Raw genomic sequence first — 17,032 nt, forward strand, 5'->3', positions numbered from 1 at the left:
TTTTTTTTTTTTTTTTTTTAACTAAAACTGGAGTGCAGTCTACATTATGCCAGCTATTTACTGCATCATAGCTTTTTTGAAAACTGACACGGGAGAGCTGAAATGGAACTGCTCCATGCAGGGAGGTATACATTTTTGCAATGGGCTTCCTGGGGTGCCGATCCCTTATTGGATGCATTTTACACTCAGTCAAAATCCAAACTGACTTCTTTACATTTTCCTGCCTTTTCTACTGGACGAAATCATGTTACAGCTTTACAAATTACAGAGTGTAGATAACTGGCATTAAACACAAAACTGACAATATTGCTGTCCCAGAATAAAGGCATTAGCAACTTTGGCAGTATATGAAAAAAGGCTGAATTCATACTCCTGCTAACTTTATGCTTTAAATATCATGGGCCTGCTATGTGTTATTGGCTGTTCGGCTCTGAACCTTATCTTAGAATGTACAGTATTTCCTGACCTGCATGTGTTTAAATGTGTGTATGTATATATATATATATATATATATATATATATATATGCATACACATGCACACACACACACACACACATATATATAATATATATATATATATATATATATATATATATATATATATATATATATAGCTATACAAACGCACACACACACACATGTGTGTACATGTGTGTATGGTAGAAATCTGGTAGGTGGAAAAATTACCTTACTGCTTTCAGGTGTGAACAGGGATGTGTAGAAATAGTAAGTTGAGCAATATTTGCCTCATTATTGGTTATAGATTATTAAAATACACTGACAGGCAAAATTTCAACTTGAAATTTCAGTTAATAATATAGAAAATCAAAATGTCAAAGGCGGGGACTGTGCACATCTTACTGGTAATCGTACAAGGGGAAACCAGCACGTAGCTTATAAAACAGAATGAGCTATGATGTGGAGATCATGAAATTAGTATTGCTTCAATCTTTGTGCATTCTTTTCTCTAAGACCTTTTGCTCCTGTTACTATTAGAACTGTCTGGGTATCTTTCTTCCACATTGCTCTCATTTCTGCCTGCAGATTCTGATGTTTTATGTCTTTGTGTCTCTCTCTGTACGCAAGACACTGTAGTCACTGTGGTAGTGATTTCAATGATCAATGCTACTTTTGTCTTCTTTTCTTGGACCACTATATCTTGTTTTCTAGCATATATCTTTTGAACTACTGGTAATGGGTGATCCCATGTGATATAAACTTCATAATTTTCTATGATGCTTTGTGGTTAATGTTTCCAGTGTTTTTCATCCACTTCAACACCATAATGTTTCCACAATCCCCAGTGCAACGGTCTTGCCACATTGTTATGCCTGTCAGTATACAGTCTTTCTGTCATTAGTATGTCACAGCCAGCAACGAGGTGTGTGACTGCTTCCAATTCAGTTTTACAAAACCTACATTTGTTTGTTTCTCCCACATGTTCATTGGACTTGGACTGCTGGCTATCTCTGTATACACATCATTAAATGTTCTTATTTAAAACTTCTGCATAGGTAGTATTTTTTTCCTGAGTTTGAAGGTTCATCAGATTATGCCAGTGTGTGACTTATCACTAGAAAAATTGCCTGGAAGTTAACTCAAATACATTATAGGGTTACCTGGAGTCCCACGTTTTAGCAGTACTTTGAATGACACATCTTTATGGTCCAACCTCATCAGTGGTGACATTACAATTACATGGGTTAAAGTAGTACCGCACATCACTGATGACTAGGGCAAGGACATGTTCACCTATACTGTGTGTGTGTGTTGACTAGCTCGCTCATGGCATTTGTGTTGACAAAGTACAGGAATCTGTGTGCCTGCGTTTATTCAGCTCATGTCATGTACTTGAAGTTACTAATAAATTTTTTTGAGACAGTCACCAAAGACGTGGATGAGGGGAAGACAGTGCACACTGCCTACCTTGACCTGGCCAGAGCCTTCGACATTAATCCCCTCTCGGATATAATAGATAAACTCTCTCAACTAGGCATCAATCTGTATGTTACCAGATGGGTAGCCTACTGGCTCACTGATAGAACCCACCTAGTCAAATAGGGGAAGCCACCTCAAGCAGTAGACCCATATCAAGTGACATACCCCCAGGATTTGGTCTTTGGGCCTCTGTTATTTGGGATATACTTTTCTGAGATACAGGACAAAACCATTGGGCTATGGCTGACTATGTTTGCAGATGACTGCAAGCTGGGAGCTGTCATCAATTCCCCTAGTAATGTGGACATCCTCCAAGAGGGTCTCATGCAAACAAATGACTGGTGCCAGAAACATAGCCTTAAGCTGAATACAAAAAAATGCCTCCTCATCCCCTTTGGGAAGAGAGATGTCTCCACAAATTATCACATTAATAACAATGTTCTAAGCATGCAGTCAGTCGTGAGGGATTTGGGCACCCGGATTAATAGCAGCCTGACTTTTGACCACCATGTTGCTTCCATTGTACAGAAAGCTTTCTACATGGCCCACCTCATAAGTAAGAGTATCTCATCCAGGGACAAGGAGGTCACAACATCCCTATATTCTTCCCTTATAAGGCCCATTATTTAGCACAATGCCCTATTCAGTATGTACCTCACAAAGCACGAGCAGCTGGAGAGACCACAGATGATCCTCACCAGGAGAATCCAGGGCCTCAAAAATCTACCATACACAGATAGGCTAAAAACCCTATCCCTCTACTCTGTTTCATACAGACTTCTCAGCAGTGTCCCCTGTCTGGCATACAAGGCGATCACAGACCCCGCCTTGATGGGACTGCTGCATATCCGCAAGTCAAGCTCCACTCAAGTAACCTACACAGGTGGCCTCAACCTGGTCTGTGACATCAGTAGGATTTGCTGGTGGGACAGATTTGTGTCCCAGAGACTCCCCTTTCTATGGAATAGACTCCCTCTCCACATCAAGTAGAATACCTCTTTACCCATTTTTAAGTGCAACCCTGATTACTGGATGGGAAATAGAAAATACATCCCTGGGATTCCACCCGTGTTCCTGCTGAGCAGGGGCATCGGGAGCTGACTTGTCTATGAATGGGCTAAACTCTTGGCTAGGCTTATAAGGACCTCAGGGGCAATAGCCTAGTAACTTCCTATGATCCTATAAATATGGCTTTGGGTTGAATTCATAGTTCAGTTTCATGGTCTGCAACCAGAAAGTGACTGCAGCCATCGGGAAAGTGACTTCTGCAGATCTGTTTTTATGCATAATTACAAGTTCTGTGATTAAACTCTCTACTTCCATGTGCATTCCAGCACTCTGCTGCAGACAAAGTATCTCAAGCAAGACATGTATGATTCAGCTTTATTTACAAAGTGAACTGGTCTTTTTTTTTTGTGTGACTTGCTCCAAAGAACCTTATAAAGTCATTCATGGCTACTACACCCCATTCCAATAGTAATCATTCAGACAGTAGTTTGTACCACTGCTGGTTCCAGGCATGCCTCCCAGCTGTTCAGACTATCGATGAATATCCAGTTTGGCTTTTATATTTTTGGTCTGCTCCTCATAAAACTAATGGTTTCTGTCACATGACTGGGGTGATCTGTGGACTGAAGTCACTAGATAATGGAATACAACTGAGCTTCATACTTTAAATCTCAAAGAAAAAAAGAAGTTATGTTCTTACCATAATGTTCCATGTGAGTTGTTCATTTCGCCTTTTGTTCTTACATGTGGTTTTGTTCTTACACGTGGGTCGGAGCCGATCCCTCGGCCGCTTTTCAAGCTCAGACTCTCAGAGAAGCTCGAGACCCAGTGTATATCCCATGATGCTCTACTGTGAATCCCCACGTCTAGTATGCTGCAATTAAGACAGCCTACAGACAGAAGAAGACTATAGAGTCTACCTACTTAGGTAACGATAAAAGGTAGAAGGAAACAAGAAGAGCAGGAACAGACTGACAACTGAACCAATCCTCCAAGGCAACCATCTCACTCAACTGGAGGGGGAAGGTGGGCGGGAATGTAAGAACAAAAAGGCGAGATGAACAACTCACATGGAACGTTATGGTAAGAACATAACTTCTTTATGTGAAGTTGTTCTATCTCGCCGTTTTGTTCTTACACGTGGGTAGCGTCCCAAGCACCCTAATCCTGGGTGGCTCATGGGAGAACATTCCTGAGCACAGTGGAACCAAAGGTAGCCCTGTCCCTGGAGGTCCTATCCACTTTGTAATGAGTGATAAACGTGTGAGGTTTTGACCACGTGGCAGCTGCACAGATGGTATCTAAAGGCAAGCGAGCTGCATGAGCTAATGACGTAGAAACAGCTCATGTAGAATGGGCTTTGACGTTGGTTTCTAATGGTTGATTAGTGGAGGCATAAATGGATCTGATGCAGTCAGAGAGCCACTTATACAGTGTGATTTTTGATACTGCGAAACCTTTCCTATTCTCTGCATAAGAGACGAAGAGTTGATCCGATTGTCTGAAATCCTTCGTTCTATCCAGATAGAACCTCAGTTGTCTATGTACATCAAGCTTGTGTAACATATATTCTAGTTTGTTGGTATGGTGTTTGAAGAAGGTTGGGAGCTCAATCGACTGATTTAAGTTAGTTTCTGAAGAGATCTTGGGAAGAAAGTTAGGATTAGTCCTGAGGGATACCCTATCAGGGTGAAAAGTCAAATATGGGGGTTTGGAGGACAAGGCTTGAAGTTCGGAGACCATACGTGCAGATGTAATGGCTACCAGGAATAAGGTTTTCCAAGCCAAAAACTTTAAATGACAAGAAGAAGCAGGTTCGAAGGGGGCGAGCATCAGCTGGGATAAAACCAGATTCAAATTCCAGGGGTAGACAGGATGCCTAATAGGTGGTCTGAGATGGTGGGTTCTTTTTAAGAATGCTTTACATAGTCTATGCAACATGATGTTAGAGCCATTAAAGCCTACATGAAAGTTGGAGATAGCAGCCAATTGAACTCTAATGGTGGCAGCTTCCGCGCCATCATGGAACAAGGAAGACAAGAACTCTAAGATGATATGGATAGGTGCTACATAAGGGTCAGTGTCATGTTGAGAAGCCCAGTGAACAAATCATTTCCATTTGCTATTATATAGTTTCCTGGTAGATAGTTTATGAGAGGAAACTATAATATGTTGGACCGCAGAAGACAAATCTTGAGAACTGGCTAATGTGGGAATTGGAGCAGCCAAGCTGACAGTTTTAGGGAAGTGAGGGAGGGATGGAGAACTCCCAACGAATGAGTCAGAAGATCCGGCACCAGGTCCAGGATCCATGGTTCTTCCACTTGATACTGCCGCAGGAAGGGAACCAAATCTGTTGAGGCCAAGATGGGGCTATCAAAATAACAGTCCTTCCCAGACTTTTGGCTTTTTGCATGAATTTGGAAATCAGAGATATTGGCGGAAAGGCATATAGGAGGCCCGGGGGCCAATCGTGTATGAGCGCATCCCTCAGTTCATTCCCCGTTGGGGGATAAAGGGCAAAATAGCTGCTGCATTTGGCATTCATCGGAGATGCAAACAGGTCGCAGCAAGGCTGGCCCCATCTGTGGAAAATGTTTTCCGCCACCTGTTGTTTGAGAGACCACTCGTGAGGCAACAGCATGGCTCTGCTTAGTTTGTCCGCTATCATGTTGGATGACCCCGGGATGTGCATTGTTATCAGAAAGCGTCTGCTGGATACAACCCATTGCCAAATTCTTAGGGCCTCCCGGCATAAGGGGTACGATCTAGTTCCCCCTTGCTTGTTGATGTACCAGACTACCGACATGTTGTCCGTCTGGATAGCAATTGTGCCTGGAGGGAGAGAGTCGTGAAAGTGTTGCAACACCAGGAACACCGCTCTCAGCTCTAGGACATTTATATGCAAGTGCGTTTCCATGATTGACCAAGTGCCTTGGACAATCTTTCCCTGAAATAGCCCCACCCACCCTATTAGGGAAGCATCCATGGTCACTGTGGCTGTGGGTTGGGGAAGAACAAAGGGATGTCCGATTATCACTTGGTCGCTGTTCAACCACCAATTGAGATCCTTCTTGCAAAGATTGGTTAACCGGATCTCCTGTGACATGGGCAGTTGTTGGTTAGACCATTGTGCGAAGTGTAACCACTGGAGTATTCGCATGTGCATGCGGCCTAAAGGAACTGCTATCAATGTGGCTGCCATTGTGCCTAAAAGCTGTAGTATCTGGGATGCTGGAGCTTTGTTGTGGACTAACAGACTGGATAATTAATTTTTTTAGAGTTACAATTCTTGATTGGGGCAACCTGATCCTTGCATTGATGGTGTCCAGTTCCGCCCCTATAAATGTAATATGCTGCGAGGGCGATAACGCAGATTTTTCAAAGTTTAGGGTTATGCCCAACTGGGAACAAAGGTCTGTGGTGTAGTCTCTTGCTTGGATTAGTTGATGCCTGGAGGTGGCGGTGAGGAGCCAGTCGTCCAGATATGGAAACACCCGGAATCCCAACCGTCTCAGGTGAGCCATGACCACTGCCATACATTTGGTGAACACCCTGGGGGCTGTGGTGAGACCAAAGGGCAGGGCTCTGAATTGATAATGACTGGCCCCTAACTGGAAACGTAAGTGATCTCTGGATGATCTGTCCATTTTGATGTGGTAGTAAGCATCCTTGAGATCTATAGAGCACATCCAATCGCCCATTGCTAAGAACAGGAGAATCGACTGCAGTGTGACCATCCAGAACTTTTCCTTCTTGACGAAGGTGTTGAGTTTGCTGAGGTCTAGTATAGGCCTCCAGTCCCCTGTTTTCTTTGGAACTAAAAAGAACCTTGAGTAAGTTCCGGATCCTATTTGGTCCGCCAGGACTGGCCGGATGACTCTTTTGGCTAGCAGGTTTTGGATTTCTATGGCTGCTAGTTTTCTCAGACTGGGTGGAACATCTGGGATCCTTGTACATATGGGTGGGGTTTTGTAAAGGGAATGTAATAACCTCTGGCAATGACGCTTTTTACCCAAGAATCCATTGAAATGTTTAGCCAGGTGTTTGGATATAAAGCCAAGTGACCCCTGACTGCCTCCAGAGTAGGACAGCTGGGTTTCATTTCAGGAACGCTGGTAGGGCTTACCAGAGAACTGATCCCTGTCACCCTGGTTTTGCGGACCGCCTCTGCCGTTTGGACGGCGTCTTCCATTTTTGCCCCCTCCTCTGCCTCTAGAGGGGGTATCAGTAGGTGTGTTTTGGAAAGCTCCTTTTGGTTTTCGGAACCAAATTTTCCCACTTCTCTGCCCTTTGGGGTATGGTCTAGTTGGAGTGGAAAAACAGACTCCTACAGCAGAGTCTTCCTTTCTTGTTCACACCTAGTAAGTTTCTCCTTAACTTTGGGTCCGAACAAGGCAGACCCGTCAAATGGGGTATTGACAAAGGAAGACTTAAAGGATTCCGCAAAGGAGCAAAGGTGCATCCAGGACCGTCTCCGAAGAGCTATCGCTGAGCCTGCCACCCTACTCGATCCATCAGCAGCATACGAAATGAGTCGCATGGATGAGTTTACTATTGAATTAAAGGTGTTGAGTTGTGCAGTCACCTTTTCAGAGACTGCATCAGCTGTTTTACCCTGGAGAGTATCTCCCAGCTCTTTTAGGAGATCTCGTTGAAGGTGGGTAAAATGTGTCAGGTAGTTGAGTGACCTCATGGAAAATGCTGCAGAACTAAATATGCGTTTCCCATATCTGTCCATCGTCCTAGAATCCCTATTAGGAGGATGGACAGCAGAAGAGGTTTCCGACATCTCTTTCTTGGTGGCCGCCGCCACCACCATGGCATCAACTGGGACTCCCTTTGTAAGAAAGGCCTTGTCAGTGGGGGAAGTAATAAATTTGTTGGGCCTCCGAGGGACCGGTTCCACTGAGTCAGAGGACTCCCACGCCCTTCAAGCAACCAGCTCCATCAGTTCATTGAAGTGCGGAGTAACCCAGGAGGTGGATGGTTGAGATCCAAAGGCCTTCAGGAGAACCGACTCGTCCTCAGAAGGGGCAAGGGACTGCCAGTCACCCCTCTGCCTTAAGATTTCCAATATATCTGCGAATGAGACATCCTCTGAGAGGGATCGTGGGGACCCTTCTGATTCCTCCAAGTCAGTATCCGATGTCAGGGATTCCTGTGGGGAATCCAAATGCCTCCTCTTCCATAATCTCTTCCTAGGTACTTCATCGGTGGGAGCGTCCGGTGAAGTCCCTAGAGTGGAGGGGCCACCCAATGGGGATACCTGAGGCCCTAGATCTCGATGCTTGGTTTTGTTCTGTGGGGAAGAGGTAGAACGAGGCCCCTTAGGGGAGGGGAAGACAGATCCGAGGAGGTAGTGGTCTTGGCAGACATGACCTTCCTCATGGCATCAAAGGCAGCAGAATCCCGGTCTGAGAACTCAGTCTGCTCAAGAGACCGGCAGCTCTCCCCGGACCGAGACCCCCGCTCCATTCCAGAGGACAGGGCCGAGGCCACCTGCGCCGAAGCCCCGAGTGGAAGAGTCGGAACCGAAGTATCAGTTCGACTCTCCACTCCGGAGCCAGCGAGGGACTGTCGGCCCCGAGATTCCCTGGTCGGGACCGAGGAGATCTAGGTTGATGGAGCCGAGGGAGGTGGATCGAACCTCGGTTCCGAGGGCTCTACCAATATCAGTTCCGTCTGCCCCGGCTCCGAACGCTCGATTGGCTTCAGAGGAGGAGGTGGAGAAGTCATGGTTAGGGTTTCAGGCATCGGCCGAATGGCTCGAAGCAAATAGCATCTTGGCTAGGGCCGGGTTCTCTAAGAGCCTTTTAACCACTTGGTCCATATCCACATCAGAAAGCCTCGAACAATGCTTCGAGGGATGGGTCGGAGGAGCTGAAGATGGAACCGATTGAAGAATTGGAGACTGAGGAGTCTCCAATATCGGTTCCACAACTGGGCCCCGAGGTAAGGGCTCGATACACGGCTCCAAGGGCTGTGGAGCCGATGCATGAACCATACCTGTCGATGACTTGGGCTCCGAGGATCCTTTGGAAGACTTCACCCCTTCAAGCCTTGGAAGAGAGGTCAGCCTTATCTAAAGTAGCCTGAAAATCAGGCTTCAGGAGTCCTCTATCTACCAGTTTCCTTCGCCTTCCCAGGAGAACCCTGGCACTAAAGGAACAGCAGATAGAGCACACCTCTTGTAGGTGTACAGAGCCCAAGCAGTACACGCAGGTAGAGTGGTTGTCTGTAACAGACATTTTTTGACCACACTCACACCTTTTAAACCCTGACTTTTGTTTTTCTGACATCCTTTAACAATAAGTAATACAAATAAGTCCTAGGATTTATATATATATATATATATATATATATATATAAACACACTAATAAACCACACTAAATATATTTATAACAGTCTAACTATCCAATAAAACTATCTACTAGAACTACCACACAGTATATATATATATATATATATATATATATATATATATATATATATATATATAATAAACACCACACACACACACACACATACATGCTGACAGAGCCTTGTCACGCCCAAGCCCTGAAACAAGAACTATTTAAAAGTACTAGCAATTTAAGCTAAACTAAAATCCTAACACTATATACTATAAAGACTAAGAAAAAATATATATAACACTCAAAAATTTAGAGAGAAAAATTATTAATATAGAAAATTTAAGTCACTGGCCCAAGCTAACTCTGACGAGCTGTTGATCCGTTGCAGCGGCAAACTAGATCTGGGGATTCACAGTAGAGCATCATGGGATATACACTGGGTCTCAAGCTTCTCTGAGAGTCTGAGCTTGAAAAGCGGCCGATTCGGAGCCAAGGGATCGGCTCCGACCCACGTGTAAGAACAAAACGGCGAGATAGAACAACTTCACATTATATGTTAAACCATGTTGCTCTACCACCCCCCCTAAGAAATTAATAACACTATTCAAAATAGGTCCCTATTTTTCTGCCTTTGCCCACCATTGATATTGTTGGGCTTTGTCCAGATTACTTGCACTACAACATTCAGAGGTATGATAAAAAGTGCACCCCCCTTTCATCCTATTTGATCTTTGTATTCAGTTATTTTCCTGTATCTGAGAAAGAGATTTATTATATATTGGGCAATATTAAATAGTACAACTACACTGCAGTGCTTACATCTAGTAAACTTATCTAATGTCACTTTTAAGAGTGGTTGAATAAACTGGTTAACAGTTTACACAACACACAGAGTTGCAACAAGCACTTCAGCAAGATATATACATTACAGTACGTACTCTGCAATTAATAATTATTTATTTATTTGTTATTTGTTTAGTGTAAGTCAGACTGGCTTGAGTTTATCCATTCTTATCAGGGGCCGGGGAAAACTCTCCAGATACATATGGCTAACAGAATGAAAAATTAGAACGAGCTAACAAAGTTCAATCACAAATAACAACAATTCATTATTTGGTTTGAATGCGAACGTAACAGACATAATTAAGTCATAACATTCATGCACAAAACTTGAAATCTAAATAAGAACTCAACAGACTTAATCAGTTCATAGTGCTCAATCATAACTTATATGGAAGGCCTGATAATATGGCAGATGCAGCCTTTTTTGTATTATAGATTATTATCATAACTATTATTAATATTGTAGAGTTAATGCAATATAGTTTCTGAGGCTTTAACTAGGCTATTAACCCAAGGGTCTTCACAGGCCTAGCCAGTAAATTCCAATTTATTATTGGATTAGAGACATTTTCTAGTAGGTTGTAGATGTAGCTGAATTAATCCATATGGTTATCCTTGTGTATGTTTGCAAAATTTTTCCCATACTTGATTTTTGGAAATTTAATGAGTTTTCTTATTTGCTTGTTTAGGCTCAGAAATCTACTCTTCCAGTTATATCAACTCACTTTTCTATTCTTTGACATCACCTTCTTTCTCTTTTTTGTATAACTTATTAATGCCAGACATCCACCAGTGTTTTTATTTATTTTTATTTTTTGTTTTTATTTCAGCATCTTGCTTTATTCATATCCAGCATGGCTGTGTTTATACATTTGTATAACTGTTTTTAGAGAGCATCAGTGTATACTTTAATATAGCCATTATTGCCATTTCTGGAAACTAGAGCTTGGCAGTCATTCACACCTTCCCTTAGGAGTGCAGTTACCTTTGTGGAATTCTTTTAGCCTGCCATCACCTTTAGGGAGTTCTGGCCCTATTGGCACTTTAGTAATGACTGATTTATGGTCGGATAGTGATATTTTGCATCATTCACTCATGATGACTATTTAGGTATTTCAGTTAACAAAGTACAGTAATTTGTGTGCAACCCAGTTTGGGCTCATATTACGTTCACAGCTAATGGAAGGATAGTTGAAGTCACCCATGCCTAGGATGTTAATTGTCCAAAGGAGGTCTAAATAAGCTGTGGGGGCATCTTGGTTCCTGGAAGCAGAACTGTAACTGATGATGAGCTGAAGAGAGGTCTTCAACATTGTAATTTGGACTTGGAGTAGTTCCAGAGACTATTCTTGTCTAACCTCTCTAGAGGTGGAATTAGTAATTAAGCTAGATACTCCACCTCCTTTCATTCTCACACCTTTAAATTTCAGTCTCAAAATACAGAAGGCATTGTAACCTTGCCAGGCCAGGGTACTTTCTGCGGCCTTCAGCCAGCTGTAGACCTCAACATCTTCCTGGGAGAGGAGTGCTTCTAGAGAGTGCCATTTCTGATTTAACCTCCTACTGTTTAGCAGCATGAACATGGGTTTCTTTGTGAGCAATGTTTTCTTCTTGGCAAACTTGTTGTGATTTTGCCTACAAAAGGCAGTATGGTGGAGGCAAGTGCTTTAGTCAACAACTGAAAGCCTACAAGTGCCAGGTGAAGTCCATCTCTGGCAAAGCAGTGTGGTATACCCATTGTGTCCTCCCAGGCTGACAGGAACTGCATCCCTTTAGAATGACATCAAAAACTAATCCAATTATTATAACCTGACTTGGAAATATACTCAGACATCTCTATCATATCTCTCTTCATATACTCCAGAGAGGTACGTCTCAAGGCATTCCCACCAGCATGAAAAATCACAAGTCATAACAGTACTTGCTGTTGAGAGACTTGAGTGTATGTGTGATCTGCTGAATCCTTGCACCTGACAGGCAGCTGACTGTCAACTTCTCCTGGTTCAACCTGCTGAGTTGGACTTCTGTATATCTCGCTATACTGTCACCTACAACTACAGCATTTCAAGTAGTTGTTCATCACCTTAAGTGCATATTTGTGACCCAGATGCTACTGTTTTCTATTGGGTGCTTTGGAAGTTGTGTATGTTGTACCACGTTTTGGTTTTGGAGGTGTTCCAGATTTAGGCACAATTCATGGAGAGTACCTCTATAGGTGAAGCTTAATTTGTTTGGTGCTTATTACAAATAGGAGTCGTGCTGTGTGTGCTGACAACTAGTTTAGTATTGCTGTTCTGGGCATGACAGACTGGAGATATTTGGGTTCTCAGTGTAGGTAGCCTCTCTTGCAAATTGTGCTCGAGTGATTTGGGAGTTAGGGGATGTCTGAGTACATGAGCTAGTTGCTACACTACTTCCAAAAACCCATGACCACCAGGCTGGAAGGAGAAACAGAGGGAAATTGACAGCCCATAATACAAGGTTTGATCCTTGTTTCAAAGCAGATAAGGTGAAACAGAGTTGGGTTATCTGGCTTGGAGCTATAACTGGCTGACCATCCTATGGGGTATTCAGTAGCAGGTCATTAAAACAGGTGATCTACAGGGTCTGATGCTGACAGGAAAAAGTAAAAATGTCTGCTGGGTGGCTCAATGACCAGCTGAGAACTATTCAAGAGCTGCTCTGCTAGACAGCAGGTGCTTATAAAGGAGAAAATGTGTATTGCTGATTTTGATCCATAACCACGAAGATTTACCACTCTCAGTCCGTCTTTGCATGATGGTGCACTATGCACATAGAAGAGCTAAGTAACCAGTACAAAGAAATCACCAGAGTCCTCCAACTGAGCCCTGCACCAATGAATTATCTCAAACTGAATCCTGAAGCAGAAACCCTTCAGTTATATAGACAATCTGTACACTCCTGCACCAGGATACAGAGGGGCCTTCTCCAAAAAAAGATGGTAACAGCTTTTATCAGCAAAAGCATAGGAGGGTAGTAGTACAGAAGTGTTGGGTGTGACCAAGGGGGGTAATTGGAATACAAGTGAAAAGGTATGACTGTAACCTCGGGGCAGTATGTGTAGAAGAAGTCAGGATAGGGTAAGCTACTAGTAGGGATAGAGAGACTAGAGGTAGAAAAAAGGTGTAGAAGTACCTCGGCCTGTGCTCATACAGGAGCCAAATCAAGCTTTGTTGAAGTATTCTACCATATAGGTGTTTTTTTACTGTAGGCATCCCATGGAGCCTGTATTTCTTGCTTTTGAGAGAGCAGTGATGAGATGTTCCCTAGATATAAAGGGAAGCTGGCAAGTACTGGGGATGTCATGATTTACTGATGTGGGGACAGAGGGGTGAAGTTTTCACTAAATATGCCAGCCAGCAAGATGTCTGTATCAACGGGATTTGTGTATGTGGTATATTTGATGAACAGTTCGGAGCAGATTTGGGTGCTTCCTTTGAGATTGCAGACATGTGTGAAGAAGGCCTTATGTTTGTCTCTAGTAGATGTGGCCAATTTGGACTCGAAGTTTGCTTTGGAGAATATCACTTCAGGTGTGATTTGCTTGTTCAGGTTAGAGATTGCTTCCCATTGGGCACCTGCTCCTTCTTGGTCGTAGACAGCAAATCCTTCATTTTTTTATAGAATTTTGTTATTGTAGATGTCCACCAGACAGGTTTACTCTTCCATGCAGAGGATCATGTCATCCTGTTATTTATTCCTGACTCTGTGCATCTATACAAATGTTTGTATGTAACTCTGGTATAGTTCTGGACATTGGTACCAACTCCTGCATAGGAGAAGGGGGCAGTGAAGCTGTGTATACCATCCCTTGGGAGATTGTAGCCAGCTTTTTTTTTTTTTTACCCTAGCTAGAGGAGGGGATCATGGGAGATGGTGAATTCAAACATGACCACTTTACGGTGGGATTTTAACAGGGAGGATGATACTATCGGCATGTTGCAGTGCTTACTCATGTTGGTTACTACCAAATCAAAGATATTATCATCTCTTGTGGGGATATTGACTAGCTATTCCAAGGTGTTTGCACTGACAAAAAATGAGGAATCTCTAACCATATGTGTTCTGGCATGAGTAGCTCTTCTTGTATATGTTTGGGTAGTTAAAGTCACCCAAGATCAGGGAAAAGGGTTGAATCTGGATAGATTCGCAGAGGTCCAGATAGTTGGAGTGGGCATCTTGAGACCAATTTGAGGGCCAGGAGCTAGCTATGATTTGAATAGGGGTCTTGGCAATTGTTAACTGCACCTGGAGTATCTCCTGTGCGCCATACTGTTTGAACTGCCTGGAGGTGTGTATGTCTTTAATTTATATAGAAACTCCACCTCCTTTGGATTCACTACCCATAGTTTGTGGTCTGAATCTATGATAGGTTGAGTAACCAGGTAAGGCTGTGGTGCTCTCTGCAGCATTGAACCAGGTGTTTTGGAATGCACAGATGTCAGCATCTTCAAGGGCTAAGAATGCTTGTAGTGAATACAGTTTCATGTTCAGATTTGTAGCGTTTAGCACTGCAGACTCGAAATTTTTACGGTAGTAGTTTTGACTTCCATCACTTTTCCTAAAAAAGGAACTATGGGGTAATCAAGAGCCTTTGACACAAGCTTGAAGCACACGTGAAACAGATGCAGGCCATCTATGGCAAAGCAAAGTAGTGTGTCGATCATATCTTACCAGGCTGACAGGTAGTGGATCACTGTCGAATGACACTAGTAACTAAGCCAGTTGTTAAAGTCGATCATTTTCTGATTATATTGAGGCATCATTCTGAGTAACAGTGCTGATTAAGGCTAGGGACAAACCTGCCTGGGACACACATTCAGTGAGTGAGTTCATGTCTCTCTTCATATAGTCCATGGATGTATGTCTCAAGTCATTCACACCAACTTGTACTAGGACAGAGTCATAACTGTACCTGCTGCCAAGGGACTTGAGTGTGTATGTGATATGGCAAATTCTGGCACCTGACAAACAACTATCTGGGAAATTTTCCTTGTCCAGCCAAGTGAGAGGCACATCTGTCTCTCTCACAGTGGAGACTCCCATTACTAATATGTTGGGTTTATGGTTAAATCTTAGTGGCTGTGAGACGCAGGTGTGTTGTCTATGCGTGGTATGTATTGTGGAGGGTTGTGGAGATTGTGTGTGTTTTTCAAAGTGCTTTGAAAGGCTATAACTTGGAACTCAAGTGTGTACATACGAATTGAAGTAATTGCATTTCATTAATCCATACCAGTACTAGAAGGTGAAGGTAGATGTTCTGCACAGACATGGCTTATGACAGCTATACTAGAGTACCATGGAGAGGCGGAAACCAGTTGCAGTAGAACATATATCTAAACTTGATATAGTTTCCAGGAAGCCTGATTATTCTGATTAAAGACTGGTGTGGAAGCAATGAATTATGTTACAGCAGTGCTCAACAGGATGGTAGCTGCATGTGCAATGCATCAAAAGATGACTACTGTAAGGAAAACACCACTACACATAGAAGCAATGGTGACAGAGAGGGCAGCCACCAATAGATGGGATAAGTGCTGCAGAGACAGCATTGATTGAGTTCAAAGGAAGCAGATGGTATAGCAGAAGCATAACACCACTGCCAAAAGCAAGCACAACATAAGGTAGCAGAAGGAGAGGAGAAGCATCTAGTAGAAAACTGTATTTGGTAGTGAGCACAAAGTGATTGCAGTGCAGCAGTGAGCAAACATCTTTCCTGCAGGGTGAATAATGTGTTTGACCGGATATTCAGGGGTCATGACTCAATGTTAAGATGAAATATAGAAATACCACAGCAAAGGAAGACTATAGTGATTCACAGTGAGGTATTGCTTTGCAATTTGTTTATTTATAATTGCTAAATGGAACTGAGCACTGATCCACATGGAACTATTTCAAGAATAACCTTGGTTAAGTACATTAATTCACTTATAATACTCAAATTGAGAATAAAAACAATGCAAACTAAGTGGACATAGAACAATACTAGTTAAAATGACAACTGCTGAAGCAGTGCAATTAGGTTCAGAAGCCATAAAGGTATGCATTATAAACTAGTGTCAGGCAACTGAATATTTCCATAGTGGAGGTATAAAACTTACAATAAATATAGTGAGAGAGAGGTATGTATGATGTATATATGAGTACTGCATGGTATGAACAATAATGTATTAGTGAATGTGAGAGCCAGAAGACATATTACAAAGTGCTGAAGATGCATGCTTCAGTACTGTTTGGTGAAGTCATCACATGCAAGCATGAGGGAGACGCATATGTGTTAATAATTCCATACATGGTGGAGGGAAGCTATTGTGATGTGTATGTTCTGCATCAAGGACAGTTTCCTGGGAGTAGATAGTGGGGCTACTACATGATGTGGACTTGCTGCTACTACATTCACTTATGCATCCTTTGGTGACTGGATTATTCACACTATACCAGTAGCCTCTTTCCAGGGGAAACCAGTGGTGGAATTTATACTAGTGCAACTGGAAATTTGGACATGCCATCAGGGACCTTGCCATACTCTGTTCAGTAGGTGCCATGGGGTGTTTCACATCCACTCGAACTACCAGCACCTCACACAGATGTGGACTCAGTTCAATATCTCTTTCTGAAGGATGACATACTCCATTGTGTGGTACCCATCATTTACAGTGATGGCCTGTACTTGATGCCTCTTTGCCTACATACCAATGTAGGACATGGGACATCAACATTCAGTGATGTCTAATTGTTGGACTGTACCTTGTTGGTTTTAGTTGTTGAGGTATCATGATCACTTATGGTTGGATGTCATCAGTGAGTAAAAGTGTTGAAATGCCATTGTAAACAGCATGCCACTGGCAATAGCTTTGAACAATG

At 42.8% G+C, this 17,032-nt stretch overlaps 1 protein-coding gene across 1 annotated transcript in view; it reads left to right on the top strand.

Moving 5' to 3' along the window:
• Positions 1 to 17,032, top strand: part of GMEB2 (glucocorticoid modulatory element binding protein 2) — a 2,829,650-nt gene that overhangs the window by 2,330,630 nt on the left and 481,988 nt on the right. The window lies entirely within an intron of this gene.

The sequence above is a fragment of the Protopterus annectens genome, chromosome 14.part0, assembly GCF_019279795.1.
Source record: "Protopterus annectens isolate FY-2018-M chromosome 14.part0, PAN1.0, whole genome shotgun sequence".
Classification (NCBI taxonomy): domain Eukaryota; kingdom Metazoa; phylum Chordata; order Ceratodontiformes; family Protopteridae; genus Protopterus; species Protopterus annectens.